Here is a 16626-nt window from a genome sequence, read left to right as displayed (position 1 = left end):
GAAAGAACGGCCATTACTTGTAGTATTATGGTGCCCTTCTGTTAGATTTTTTCTTATTCTCGTCTAAGGTAATAATATAAGGCTGCAAGTATAATCTACCTAGGTAGGTCAAGAGTAGCGATATTCTAGATTTCTTTCCATTAATAAAATATAAAAATAAGCTTAAATCGGAAACTAAATATACAAGTAATTGAAATGAAAGTAGCAGGTTGGTTCAATTTAACCTGAGGGCAGAAGAGCAAACCACTAGGCAGAAAACCAAAGCAATATAACCTGAGGCGCATTCAGGTGGCTGTTTTATCTCTATTTTAACTGTGAACTGAACACACCTTTTTTAAAAACACAATGTTGTCAATGAATTACTGGTCTGTGTAAAAACGTAAAAAGAAGAGGAAAGAAACAATATTAGTATATTTTGTTTTATTATTAGATGTTTCAGTATGTTGAAAAAAAGAAATCATGTCCACTATTAAATGAGAATATGATCAATAAATTAGTGTTCATACCGAGTGGAATGACAGTACGAATTCTGGAAGGTCATGTTCTATTTGGGAATACTCACGTGCGAATGAAAAGAATGTAACAGTCATGGAATCAACCTATCAAGAGATTGATTTCTGAAGGGAATTCATTTAGTTAGGGATCCCAAGTTAAGTTGTAGAACCATGTCTCATATAGTCTCGGTGCTGAAAGGGATGTTACACTCCCATAGGACCAACTGATCAGTCTTAGAACTATCAGTTTCAGGAAAGATGATATATTTGTGAACTGTGAAAGGTCTCTATTAATCTACAAGCCAAGCTTAGAGCAATTTCCACATAACCCAAAATAGATTAAAGTCACAAATATGCGTATAAAAGTTGATGGCTCGCTGAACCATTGTGATCCATAATTAAACTTGATTTTTAGCTTCGTAAAATTGTGATTCTAGGTTCAGTGGAGAAAAAGCTGGGGGAATGACAGGGGCATGTCTCCTCTAATTTGGAACTGAGGAGGATTGTCCTCACAAAATCCGATTTGAAGGTTTTTTTTTTTTTTTTTTTTTTTTTTGGCAGGAAAGTGATGATTTGTGTCCGATTGCCACAAAGGAAAGTGAGATGAAATTGATGTCCCCCAGAATAATCCTCAAATCTGCCTGCCTCCCTATGTTGAAGACAATTCTGCTCCCCTGATACTCCACAGCATTGTTTATCAACTTCATAATATTTTGAACATCGCTTTAACTAATATATGTGAACAGTCTTACCCCCTCCCCCTAATGTTGAAGACAGATTTGAGCCGCTGTCTAGGTTCGTAATACGGGTTCAAAAGACCTGTAAATATATTTTTAAAAATCAAAAAATATAATATATAATTCTTTTAAAAATATAGGCTATAGCAATCTTTAAAGGTCCGACACGAATTAGTTGAAATGTTCATTTTTCGAACGAGAAGAATAAGTTTATGGAAATATTTTTTGTGAAATATTCAAACCTCTTCTCCAATAGAATAGTATATCAATCGAAGTGAAATGAAAAAGATCCAAGTGATTCAAACTGCCAAATATTTTCTATGTTTATTGTAATCAGCTAAAATGCTTACTCACTTTTTCCAGTTTGTAAATACAAAATTAGAAATTAAGATATTGTATCAGTTGCCTTGCTTTCTTTGCTAGAGTTGGAATTCCCGAAAACGATGCACCACGTGGTCACAGATTTGTAAGGAAGAGTTTAAGTATCGAACCCCCGTGACTTCTGGCCCTTAGCCGAATGGGCTGCCGGGTCATGACAAAACGCTGTAACTTTGGCGAAGTTTTGCGAAAATGAGCCTTAAAGTTTTCATCCGAAAATGTGATCTGTATCGTGTAGAACCAGTGTAACTAGGCAATAATGGTCAACCAATCAATTTTCACCAAATTTAATCACACAACATGCATTTACGTAACATTACATGTAACCACGTGTTTCCAAAGACAAGATACACTATTTCTACATGATACAGATCACATTTTCGGATGAAAACTTTACGGCTCTTTTTCGCAAAACTTCTTCGCCAAAGTTACAGCGTTTTGTCACGACACGGCAGTGGGGTGAATGCGCTCGGAGTTTCACCATTGAGCTCAGCGACCACGAAAGCTATGGATTTGATACTTATATCGGTCATTTCAGATAATTGTTACATCTTTCGGTAACCTCCCCCCACATGTGACCCGGGCCCGCATACAATTTCACCTGAATTTGCAAGTCATTAGCGAATGAAAGTGTCACCATTGATCTCAGTGACCGCGAAAACTATGGACTCATATCTGTCATTTTGGATTATTTTTACATCTTAGTAACCCCCCTTTTCCACATGTGACCCTCGGTCCGCATACAATGGTAGCTGAATTTGCAAGTCATCGCTAATAAAATTGTCACCATTGATCTTAGTGACCGCGAATATTTTGAATTTGACACTAATATCGGTCATTTTGGGCTATTTTAACATGTCTCGGTATCCCCTACCCGCTGACCCGCGGCCCGCATACAATAGTAGTTGAATTTGCAAGTCATCGCTAATGGAAGTGTCACCATTGATTTCAGCGAGCGCAAAACTATGGAATTGTCACTAATATCGGTCATTTTGGGCTATTTTTTTACATGTCTCGGTATTTCTTCCCCCCCCCCCAATTGCCGCTGACTCCCGGTCCGCATACGTTTGTTATTAAATTTGCAATTCATTGCTAATGGAAGTGTCACCATTGATTTCAGCGACCGCGAAAACTATGTATTTGACACTAATATTGGTCATTTTGGATTACTTTTATATGTTTCGATATTTCAGCCCCCCCCCCGGTGACCCCTGGCAAGGAGCCGAATAGCGTGAATTTGGAAGTTTATTGCGAGAGGAGCTTCATTATTGATTTCAGCGACCGCGAGAACTATGAATTCGACACTAATATCGGAAATTTTCTACTACTTTTACATGTCCCGATAAATGCTCTCCTGCGACCCCCTGGTTCGAATTTTGAGAAAAACGTTTAACTTTGATCTGGAGCGTGGACCAAGGTATTTGTGACTAAAATTTGGTAACTCTCGGTCTATTTTTCTGGTTCCCAAGCCGGTTCCGGTAAAAGCCACCTGAGACCCCCCTGGTTCGAAATTAAAAAAAAACGGCTTCGTCTTGATCTGGGGCCTGGGCTAGGTACCCCTGACCAAAATTTTGTAACTCTCGGTCCACTCGTCTGATTCCCAGGCCGCACACAGACAGACAGACAGACTTACAGACAAACACACAAACAAACTCTTTATTTTATTTATATTAGATAAAAAATTAATATACTGAATATCAGCTCTCCAACTTGAACGGCTTGCGAGATACTAAATTTTCGCAAAAATTCGGACCCTCTTAGAATATGTAACATAATGAAACAGATACATGTATGATAACTTCCTAGTTGAGATTGAGGCTTAAGTATATACCAAAAATCATTTCATTTGACTTTGCAATTTGGATATGATGATCATGCACACATAGTCACATTCAATTTTTTATATAATAATTCATATATTACACATGATTCAAACATTTTTCCCAGTAGCTAGCTCCTCTACGAAATCACAGCCTGCGTCTCAAATAAGTCCTATTGCTATTATTACAATTGCAAATATCAATATCTAAAATTGCCTGAAGTTCTTTCGTCAATAGAAACAAATGAAACGAAAAAGGATGCCTTGAAAGTAGACAAATTCACCAGTGTTCAGAAGCTGTCTACAATGCACTGAGCAGAATGAGTGTGTGGGTCGTAATACGTTGTTAAGTCAGAGTGGGTCCTGGTGGGTTTGGGGTTGTAGTGGGTCACGTTCTGTTAACCCGCGGTCCCCCGACCCGCTCCATCTCTGGACTCTACATACGGATAAAACAATCATATATATGTATTTTAACCTTCTTGATTTTACTGAACCTTCACTAATTTAAGATAATTTACAAACAATGCAAGAAAGCAATTATTAATAACATATATAAAAATATAGAAATGTATTTTGAAGGAAAAAGTAATTGGTGTACTCGAGGTTCGAACTCGAGTTGCCTACTCAATAAGCAGACACCTTACCGACTTATCCAGGGCACAATGTGCAAGTTACCGTTTCGAAGCTTTATTTCTAATGTGTGTGTGGTAGTAGTGGTGCGACAACCGTCTTGAAGACCCATTTTGCAGTTACGAAATCACTCTTTTAACCCCCATTAATCCGATTTTTATACACCTCTCTGTCTCTCTCTCTCTCTCTCTCTCTCTCTCTCTCTCTATATATATATATATATATATATATATATATATATATATATATATATATATACAACAGTAAGTAAGAGTATAGATTAAGTTATTTTTGATTTTAATCTACAGAACAAATTATTTTAATGAAAACATGGGGCCTGTTGCCGTAGATGGCTAAAGACCGTAAATAAAGTTCAAACTTCAAGTGTAACTGGGGTAACTCCCGACAATAGCTGATTTAAGACGTTTGATAGCGCTGGTAATGGCTGGTTTATAAACATACTTGCTGTAGCGTGTGTAGGTAAGTGGTTACAGCGTCTGACTGTTATGCTAAGTGTCCGGGGTTCGAGTCTCGGCCTGGACTGAGTTACATTTTTTTTAAGGAGTTAAACACTCCTTGATGTTCGCGTTTGATGCTGAATGAGATTTATCCTATGAAGGGAGAAAAACCAGGACGGATACAGGGGGCAGGAGGAAAGACGGACACTGTTTATCCTTAAGTGTTAAAATTTAAATTATTCCCATGTCTTTTGCTCTTTCCTTTCCCTGTTTCCTTCTTTTCTCAGTTTGTTTAGCTTTCCATACTTTTTCTGTCTCTACATGAAGCGTATTATTCTTTTTTGTTTCCTTTGCATTAATTCCTATCTCTTTGATCTTAAAGTGAATGGAATTTCTGCAGATTTATCTCGTGGTTGTTTCTCTAAGTGATGCTCTCAGATAGTAATACTTTTTCCTCCAAATGGAGGAATATCCTGGCATGTTATGTTTTCGGGCACGTATTTGCTGTCATGTTGGTTGTCCAACTATCAGACATAGAGTGAAACTATCCTGCTACTGGAAAAAGCTATCATTTCTTATGTATCCAACCTCCACTTATTACAGTCGCTGACTGTACATGCGTTCTGAATTTCATTATGGCCACTTCACCTTATTGTGAAATAAAGACGAGAAGAAAAATTCAAACTTTTCTTTATTGGCTGTGAGCGTAAAAATAATCACAAATATCACAGAATTAATTCTCATAAGATACTTCTACGTGCCAGTGGTCATTATGGGGCTACAGCTCTTTCTCTCCGGTCTCAAAATTACTTTAAAACACAAAATAAATGTCCACACCATCTTATCTTATTTTCTTCCATTCTCTTGTAGACTCATTTGGATTGCAGGCTAAGATACGTCTTTTTAAGAAGCATTGGAAGACTCAATTTCCATGTCCGAATCATACGTCGGCGTCCCATTATAAATTTATTTCAAGAAATGTCAACAATCCTTTATTTCGTAAAGCACCCTGTAATGCTTGACTCAACTTATTGTTCATCTGCATTGACAACAGTTTCAGACCAGTTCTTATCACAATACACCAACGATTTACGACGTACGTGTTGACAGTTCAGCAGGAGTTCATGTCTGTAATCAATACCGGGGTTACATCGACTTCTTCTTAAATGCATATTACACAGCACGTCATTCAGAGACTGGCTTAATCGTTTGTGGGCTACTTCCCGTCTTCACCACATTTTAAGAATACACTCATACTCTGGTGTTCTTCGATCATGCAGTCTTAGGATGAGTGTGTTAATATAATTGAGTGGTACATTTTATTAGAAAAATCTACAAAAGCAACGATATTCCTTATAGTTAGAAAAAAAAAACTTGAACTAAAAGTGCGCGAAGTGCAAATTCACTGTTGTGCAAACAATTCCGCAGCAATCGTTTACACAGTGTCCATCTTGCATCTAGAAAAAGTGCAGGAAAGTATCGAGGCATATCTACAGGAGAAATAGAAAGACATGTGTTGTTATCTGTTACTAGTTCACCGCGGAAATCCTTTGTTCGTCTAAGCTTAGACTTAAATATTAAGAAAGCTAAGCTACAAAGAATTTTAAGAAACTGGAAGATAAAACTATACAAAGTCCGAATGATTTTTGAGTTGTGTGCAAGTGATTATGGTCATTGAGTTTATTTCTGTAACTGGTTCATTAAGAAGTTAAAAGAAAACCGCCCTTTTTTGTTTCAAGTTTTGTTTTCTGACGAAGTCAATATCCTCTTTGTTCAGTGTATTCATCACACACAATATATTGGTCATCAATGAGCCAAACTAGGGAAACGAAATATCAATAGGCAAATGAGGAATCATAGTATGGTGTGGCATAACTGCTAAGGAATGCAGTATATATATACCAGGTTGCCCATTCCACTATACAATTAGTAATGCTGGACAACCAACCATACAGTGAAGTAAGCAGGGTTGCTTGTATTCAAAGGGGTAGCATGTTTGCAAAAGCATTTTCTCTTCGTATAAAATATGTATATCATACATTTAAGAATCATATTGGAGGTGTCATGCGAATTGCTTCCACCAATATGTGTACAGCATAAGAGGCGCGGAAGTTGTTTACAAATCAATAGATATAATATTCCAATAAAGTATATATTTAACAATTTACATTTACGGTAAACAAAAGAAAGAAAGAAAGAAAAGAAAATTTCACTGAAGAAAATTTCTGAGGTAGTTTACGTGTTTCAGCAAGTACTTATTTATGGGGTCTAGCTCCATGACAAAAAAAAAAGTGTATTTAGCGCTAATCCTGAGATAGTGTTTCTAATGATCTACCAAAAATTCCTGAACAATATATTAGCAATTAGTAATCAAATTCTTATTAACAAAAGCACTTATCTAATTTGTTCCCCAATCAAACAAAATAAACTATTTTATTGTAAACAACCTAAACTGCACCTGTAATTTCTAATTAGCAGGAATCAGTAAGTTCCAAAACGATCACTAGGTAAGACATCTTCAGATAAATGACCTCTTGTTTCATATTTAAATATTCGATGCCAACTAATTTGCAAAATCTCATTTTCCATTTAACTGACTTAATTTCGGATATGTCAAATAATATGCAGCACATCAATACAAACATTAGGAATATAACTAAGCCATAAATAAACAATCTTATTTATTAAAAAAAAGTCTAAGATTACACTATATTCATTTGATGAATGTTCCTAAAGAATCATACACTCCGAAGCGAACAATAGAGAATACTAGCAAACGAGCATTTCGAAAAACTTCGTAGATGTTATTTACTATTCCTTACTTCACACACAGGTTGAATTTAAAATAATACATCCTACATTCTGTTTAACACTTTTGTTCATTCCATTTATGAATAGTCATTATACTAGTTTGTACACAGGATATAGAAACGTTGACAATCTGTGTTATCACAACATAGGAAAACAATATGTTAAGCTAAATATGTTCTGAGTAACATGGAAAGATAACAAAACAAATAAATAAATAAATAAATAAATAAATAAATAAATAAATACATGGAACAGGAAAATGACGAGAGTAAAGAATATATTCTGGAAAATAAAAGATTCCAAAGGCAGTGAGCGGGGTGTCCTCCCATCTCGCGTAATCCCAACACGACTAACGATTTATCAGACACTGATATCTCCAAGATAAGAGTGTCCGCCATTTTAAGTGAGATGGGAATTCCCATCTTCCCTAATCCTGTCTCGCCTAAAATGGTGGTAAGATGCAAGAAGGGAATTTGTGCACCAAAGAGGGAATTCCTGTACTAGCATTTTGACCGCCAAAACTAACAAATTGTGAAATCATACGTACATTTCAGAAAAGGAATGTATTAATTTTTCGTATATAAGAAAATCAATAACCTAGTTTCAGTATATTTCAATCAATATTGGAATTCTCTTTTTTTTCATTATGTTAACTTTCCACCGCGTATACTCTACAAGTAAGTCACAGTAAAATCTACAAGAATCGGGCCGAGCATGCTGGCCGGACTCTTGTCTACAAAGCATATATCACTTCGGGTTCGGGCCGGGCTTGGGCCGTAAATTTTTAAATATACAACCATATTTCTTGGTCTTTTTCGGGCCTAGCTTTGTAAGTATACTATACAACGATATTTATCGAATAGTTCTTTCTGGAGAACTTTTAAAGTACAACTGGAAAACTAAACCTCTAATTGATGTAAATAAGAATACAACTTTGCGTTTACTATTAAGTTTCTGTAATTCAAGCCCCTTTCCGGCTCTTTTGATAAAAACACCAGCTCCGGCTTAAAAGTGAAAACGTGTTTCGGACCCGGGTCGGGCCTCACATTATAAATTCATCGGCCGGACCGGGCCCGGGATCAAATTTCCGGCCAGTGCAGACCTTTAAGTCATAGCCATGTTTAGAACAATCTCATAAAGAGTATCTGCTACTTTCATATATCAGCAGGACAACTCATTAAAACTATACAGGGTGTTTCAAAACTACACCGACAGTGTTTGGGAGCTGATTCCTGGTACTATGGTAAGACAAAAAGTATAGACAAACCTGGGTGCACAAATATTTACTTTCGGGCTATGACCAGCCAAAAATCTGTTGGAGAAATGAAAAAAAAGCCATAGCTCGAGAAAAAATGTCGGATAGAAGTATAAGACTAAAACTAATGAACTCTTCCTTTTACTAGATTCCATTAATGCACAATTCGATGCGGTCCAGGGGCAGCTCAAGGGTGATCTCCAAGGAAACTTAAGAATTACTGGGATATTTTTATCAAAAGTTGACTGAAGAAAATTGGCTAAAATCAAGTACATTACGTCAACGAACAAAAATCGTACTACATTGTCCATGCTAGAAGAACGTTGTTAGAATTCATAAGAAAAAAGAGATACACATGTCTGATTCATCTAGCTTGCCTGAGAGCAGAATATATTTTTCTTGGGAGAACTGGCATTCCAATAGGCATATTCTCTGGATGCATGACTTAACTTTTTTTTTGGAAGATACTGGAATATATGAACCGATTACTGTATAAAGCAAATATGTCCGCATTTTGTAATGTTTGCAGGAGAGAAAAAAAAAACTGAAGAAAACTTGTTTTACGATATTTCCACCATAGCGTGGAAATTGAAGGCGTCGCGATGCCCATTGTTATTGAGCAGACAAGTGTGATTTCGATGCTAAACGATCCGTTGACCTGTTATAAACCATTATTATCGCACACACACAAAAATAAATGTTACATTGTACATGTTCGCTTTCTGCAGTAAGCGGTTCAAGTATGTTGCATGGGAGAGCACAGCTTTTGTAAGTGTTATTGTTAAGAATGCGTTGTATTTTATAACCAATCCATTACATTAAACTCTGTCTTAGCTTTCTTTCTTTTATTTTTTCTTTCTTTTTTATTTTAGAATATATCCTTACTGTGTTCGCATTCCTGAATTAATTCACTATTGAACTTACTCTCATACGAACTTCTAACTTTATTATATATGCTAGCTGACTGTCTTTTCCGTCTTACTCATAAGTTCTAGTAAAAGTTTCATACACGTTTTATTCGCGGTGCCTTTCCACTTTTAATGCTCTAATACATTTGAAATATCCAGAATTATGTAACAAAACTAGAGGGCAATAGGAGGACGAGTGTCCGTCCCCAGTGACGACGTCTGTTCTCCGCAGACAAATTGTATTATGATATAAGTGAAGTAATATAAAATTACCCTTATTGTATACAAAAATTTGCTGTCTCCCATTTTTCTTTCCCTCCGTTTACCCCCCACCCAATTAATTAAAACTAGCGTCGTCACTGTTAAGAATCTTTCATTGTGTTCCTGCATCAACTTCATCCGAATTTAAAATACTATTCGCTGCATATTTTATAGGTTACGAAATAGTTACTGACTTAATGAAGCAATCGATGTACGATTATGCTCTTTTGGCTAAGGGAGACTATGATTAAGGCAAGTGAATGATGACGGAAGATTGGTGGAATGAGATGGTGTCCACCACAAAGTTACTGGCTGGCTATCAAACCAGGGACTTCACGTACCAGAGGCAAACTGTTTACCACTGAGTCACCGTGGCCCTCCACAATTCCTGAGAGACGTAGGCAACCACTTAAGAGTGACTTAGAAAATCGTATTTACCGTTCCCAAACATAGGAAACTCTACGAATTCCACATTCTGAAGATCAATTTCATTGGGGTCATTTCTTTTTTTTTTTTTTTTCATTCTTCAGACAGATTTTCAGCTGATCATAGCGCTAAAGAAAGCATTTGCTCACCCAGGTTAGTTTATACATTTTGTCTTATCTTGGTGTCAAGAATCAGCTCCCAAACGTTGTCGGTGTTGTTTCGAAACACACTGTATATTTGTATCTTTTTTTCTGATTAGTCCCTGTATGTCAATCATCTTCCAGTATTCCCAAAACAAACCAAAAGTGAACTACATTCGCTAAATCACCTTCCCCTCTATGCTTTTTGGTTGTATAGTTCTTATTATGTATGTATATTATAGTTAACAGAGATTGCTAATATTTATTGAAATGTTAGTACAGGAATTCCCTCTTTAGTGCAGAAATTCCTTCCTTGCAACTTACCGCCATTTTGAGCGAGATGGGATTAGGCAAGATGAAAATTACCATCTCGCATAAAATAGCAGACATTCTTATCTTGGAGCCATTAGTGTCTGATAACTGTCACCGATATGTGCAAGTTGATAATTGAAATAGGAAAAAATAATTTATTGTCTAATTGTGTTGAAAGTGTGTGAAGTGATTGTGAGCAGTGTCACTGTGTTTCATAACACGTTTGATACAAATATTGTGAAAGGGAGGAAAAAATATCCCCCCTTTCATAATATGTTCTGTAATAGTAATCCTGAAACAAAGGAATGAAAATAACATGTAACAATGTAGCCAACATAAATTTAGAAACACCTATACAGACTCACAAGTATAATGACCTGTATTAAGTACAGTTTGAAAACGTAATACCTCTCTAATTAACTTAAAAGGTGTATAATTGTGTAAATTCAAATGAATACATCAAGAAACAAATGAGATTAAATATAAATTCCTTTGATGCTGCAGGTAAATAGCTCCAGGCAAATGGTTATCGATCTGTACCCAGATATTCATATGGTCAATATCGTGCAATGCTTGGTTAATGTTGAATTTTGAATCGGATCCCATTGAGTGTCAAAATGCAACTTTGTGGTATTTTAGTACGCATATGAGACTACAATCTGGACAATTAAAAGAAAAAATCAGAGGGGCATTTCTATGCTAAATTCAAAATTCAAATCTTAATTTGAATTTTGGAAGTGTTATTTTTTTTATTTATAAATTTTAAAATCTAGTACAACTTGTAGAGCAATCTTTAAGGTTTCCAATGGTGTTTGTTCCACGTCTCTAGTGCACATATTAACTATTTAATGACAATTTTTAATAATCACTTAAACTGAAAAAAATGTTTTTTTTTTTTTGGTATTTTTGAACATCCTGTATGATGACACTCTCAGAAGGAGAGAGGTAATATTTGGGATTTTTTAATATCTCACTGTAATAAAGCTGTGCACTTTTTTTTAAACAAAAATCTAAGATTGTCAGGTCAGATTTTGCCATTTCATTGGTTGATTTTACATAGAATTTCCCGCATAGTTTTAATTATTTTCCTTATTCTTCTCAACCTGGGTGAGCTGTAGTTAGAAAACAGCTTTTGGACATAATTATGGTTGGGCATCTACTTACATATTGTACGGCGCACCCAGGTACAGTGTACCACTTTATGCCGTATATGCACTGCATTAAATTGGTATGCATGTCTTGCCAGAAATACATATAAATTAGTAAGATTATTATCCCCCTCCAACACACTGCGGTGGAAGGATTGCGTGCTCTAATGATGCCAAGAACTATGCCGGAGATAGTTTCGCTATCAAATATCTTCCCATGCTGGACAGGTCATTAGGGGTAGGAGCCAGACGAAGAAATATATTATAGTAATGGGCAGCAGCTCTACCATTACCGCACTGAGGCCGACGATGATTGACAACGGCAAGGCTCAGATGTGAGCAAAAACAGGCATGGACAGGATGTCCTCTATGGCTGTTTCACTGCGAGTTGGAAGGATCTGGGACACCACCACTTTTCCCAGTCCTCAGCAAACAACATGGAAAGAGAAATAAGAAAATGTAATATTAGGGAATATGACACTACTGTTTCACGGAGGGTTGTCCACGGGAGTGGAGAGAAACAAAGCAGGACTTTCTCGGTCGTTACCAAACGAAACCAGTGCATGATAGAGACCTGGGATGTGCGATCGCTGTTATAGTGTGGAAAACTGGAAAACCTGAAGAAAAAAACATGGAACGCATAAAGATAGATACCTTGGGAATCCGCAAAGTTAGGTGGTCTGATGGAGGCGACAAGTGGAGCGAGAACTTCAGAATGATATATTCAGCAGTTGTAAACAGTACAGCAGGAGTAGGTTTTGCCTTGAATAAAAATATAGGACAAAAATATATAGGAAGCTAGAGATACAATCAAACGATAGTAATGTTGAAGATAGCAACAGAACCAAGGAGTATGAGGATAATTTAATTCTGCCTACATCACCTCTTTTATGCCTACATCAGGCTACACAGATGAAAAAGTAGAAGATTCCTATGAGCAGATACAAGAAGTATTGATGAAAGTTGAAGACCAGAGCAATTTAATCACCATGGGTGACCGGAACTCTGTAGTCGGCGAAGGAAAATACGAGAATATAACTGGGAATTTCGGCTTAGCAGAAAGGAATGTGACAGGTGCACGACTAGTTGAGTTCTGCGAAAGCTATAATCTGATTGTAACACACACTATCTTCGAACAACAACTAAGAAGAAGATGCACATCTACAAGACCAGTATACAATGAAAGGTAACAAATAAACTATACACTGGACCGACAAACATTTAGAAATCGATTGAAGAACAGTAAAAGTTATCCAGGAGCGAATGTTGACTCAGACCATAATTTGGTTTCGATGAAGAGCGAACTCCGACTAAAGATGAAATGAATAATAGCATCAAATAAAAGATGGAACACAATCAAGGGAAGAGGAGATGAAAACACGAAAAAGAAATTTGCAACTGCAACAGACAAAGGAACTTCTTAGATAGATTTAGCAGGTACTGACACCAATTAGTAATGCGAAGCCATGAAAGCAGGGATTTTAAAAGCAGCCGACGAGCACACAGGAAGAGAGTCGAGAACCCCATATAAACCTTGGCAACAACAGAAATATTGGAAATCATGGAGAAAATAATACAGTTCAAGAGAACAAACAAAGAAGAGGCTTACAGAAGGTGCAGAAATCACATCAACATATAACTATAGAAGGAAAGAGAAAACTGGATAAACAACTTGTGCAAGGAAATTAAGGAAAATATCATCAACGACAACACAAAAAACAGCATATAGAAATGCTAGAAAACAGTTTAGTGAGAAGAAGAAACGCATATACATTATCGTAGACAAGGACGGAACAGCGCTAATAGAAGAGGAGCAGATGGCAATGAATACATTGAAAAACTCTACAAATGAGACAGACTGAACGAAGAAGAGATTGAGAGAAGAAGAACTCGATGAAAATGAATTAGGACCATCAATTTTACAGTATGAATTTGACAATGCTTTGGAGAAAATGCAACATCGTAAAGCCCCAGGAATTGACCAACCAACGGAAGTGATTAAGAATAGAAGCAAATAAAAAAAACTATTTAATATTATTAAGAAATGTATATCTCGGGAAAAATGTAAAAATACTTCGAGAAGAGCATATTGTTCCGTACCCCGAAGACAAAAGACGCACTGATATGCGAAGAACATATCGTTAAGTTTGTTTTCTCATGCATCAAAAATACTGTGCAAAATTATTGCACAACGAATGGAAGGATAAATCGAAGAGCGGCTATCAAAGGACCAGTTTGGATTCAGGAGGAAAATGGGAAGAAGGGAAGCAATACTGAGTCTACGGTTGATCATGGAACAGCACATTAGAATAAACAAACCAATTGTGATAGCATTTGCAGATATAGAGAAAGCTTTTGACAACGTAGATTGGAATGTCATGCTCAGAGCGTTGAATAATCTGAGGGTGGATTACAAAGACAGGAGAATGATATACCAACTTTACAGGAAACAGATAACTCTTATAGGAAGTCAGAAGTAAGCAATAATAAGTAAAAGAGTAAGACAAGGATATTGACTTTCACCTCTCCTCTTTAGCGTCTACACAGAAGATTTATGATAGCATTCTGTGGTAAAAACGAGAAAGGCGCGAAAGTAAATCGCCAGGTTTTCTGCACAATAAGGTTTGCTGATGCATAGCACTGATAGCTGAGAACGAAGAGAACTTGCAGGAAACACTTTCAAACTTAAACGACCAACTAAAATAAAAGAACATGCAAACTGAAGATAAATAAGAATAAAACAAAAACGACAAAATGAACAAGAGCAGGACAGGAAAAGACTAAGCGTATGGTTAGATGCAGAGAAAATCGAAGATATTAAGACCTTCCCCTATCTAGGAAGTCTATTATCCTCGGAAGGAAGAAGTGAAAAAGACGTAAATTTCAGAATAACATAGGTTAAACAAGCATTCAATAGGAAAAGAGGACTGCTAACATCAATAAATGTATTTTCACGTTAAGGAAAAAAAAAACGATTTATTAAGACTCTGGTATGGAGCGTGGCGCTTTACGGATCAGAGACATTGACATTGAGGAAGCTAAACTATCCAAGCTGGAAGCATTTGAAATGTGGTGTTGGCGCAGTATGCTGCGCATATCATGGACCGGAAGGAAGAAGAATGAAGACGTACTAAAATAAGCTAATGAAGGACGACAGATCATGAGGATAATAGGAAAAAGAATTAGCATCATGCTTGATCATGTTATTCGGAACTCCGATTAGATCACCGTGTTCAAAGAAAGAAAGGAAGAATGAAAACCAAAAAGACGAAGACCGAGGATAGAGTATATGGATGCAGTTATGAAGAAGATACCTTACCCGAGTATAAAACAGCTCTCCCAAGAAAGAGAAAGGTTTTAAAATTTCCATGTTGCCCACGAACCTACGGTTGAGGTGAGACAGATTATTATTATTATTATTATTATTATTATTATTATTATTATTATTATTATTATTATTATTATGATTATTATTATTATTATTATTATTATTATTATTATTATATTTTTTGAAGAAAAACATAGATTTAAGTTTTTTTTTTTTATTTATGTTCTTTGCATATTTATTGCACGTTGCTTTCTAAAGTTATAGGTTCACTGTTTGAATGTATTGTTGAAGTATTTTTAGGTTAATGTGTGCTACACGTTCTTTATCTCTAGTATATTGTATAATTTAGCTCTGATATGTAATGTAAGACATTGCTTTTGTCTTTTCGAACTAGATAATATGAGTCATTCAATATCCTTACTGGAGATAATATTTTTTGTAAATAAGAAATAAATACATTTCAGTATACCACACAGATTTATGAACTTCAATTATGGAAATGATATTATTTTTAGCAATCAGTTCCAATATTATATCACTACATATTGTCATTGTTAAAGGTCTGAGCACACTATTGACTGTTTTTTTTAGAATTATTTTGCAAATAAAAGACAATATATCTATACAAAACCATGTTTATTGGAAACGTTTCTAAAACAATGAGCGCTGTTCATATAATGATATGCAAATTCATTATCTTGATGATATCGAAACAAATTTATTGAGGAAAGCTATTTGGTAATAAACAAATAACTAATGAACAGACAACTAACGTCACGCTTTTTTAATGACGATGCATATTTCAATCACATCTAGTGGTGTATGTACGAATCTTTGCCAGTAGTTGTCTCTTAATTTAACAAACAGTTGTGTATGCACTATTAAATCGTGTCGTAATGTATGCAAAATTGGATGCAAATCCGTGACATGCGATTTTACTGTTTTCATTCGTGTGAACCTATTGAATAACTTGAAAAACATGAAAATACTGTTTCATACGGAAGAGCAACTGTTAACTAAGAGTCGAGATAAGTGCTCATGTTCTTATTTTGTGAGAAAACATTCTTTCTGATTCCTGAGTGGCTAGACGGAGCAGTGCGTTGAAATCTTGCAAGTTAGTCACAAAGTGGTGTAAATATTACGTAATACAAAAACAACGATCGATTGAAAATAACTTTTCTATCGAAAATAACAACTCTTATAAGGACAAGTTCACTAGAAAAGCAATCAAATGGAATAGACGTTAAGTTCCGAGAAAAACATAAAACAATAGAACTAGGGTAGATACATTTTCATTCGGTATTTAATAGAGGGTGGCCCAATACATTCGTATGTATAGTCTTAAGGGTAACATTGAGGTAAATAAACCATTCCTTCAAGCACGAAGCGTTACACAAAGGTACTACTGAGAAAAAAAGATATAAATAAAACAAATATAATAACGACTGAAACTATGAAGAATGAACAAATTCTGGACCAATAAATCTAAATTCCAATTTGTGTATGCAGCTAAAAGTCACA

The sequence above is a fragment of the Thermobia domestica genome, chromosome 6 (assembly GCF_964235325.1).
Source record: "Thermobia domestica chromosome 6, izTheDome1.hap1.1, whole genome shotgun sequence".
NCBI lineage: Eukaryota > Metazoa > Arthropoda > Insecta > Zygentoma > Lepismatidae > Thermobia > Thermobia domestica.
Note: the sequence above shows the minus strand (reverse complement) of the source record.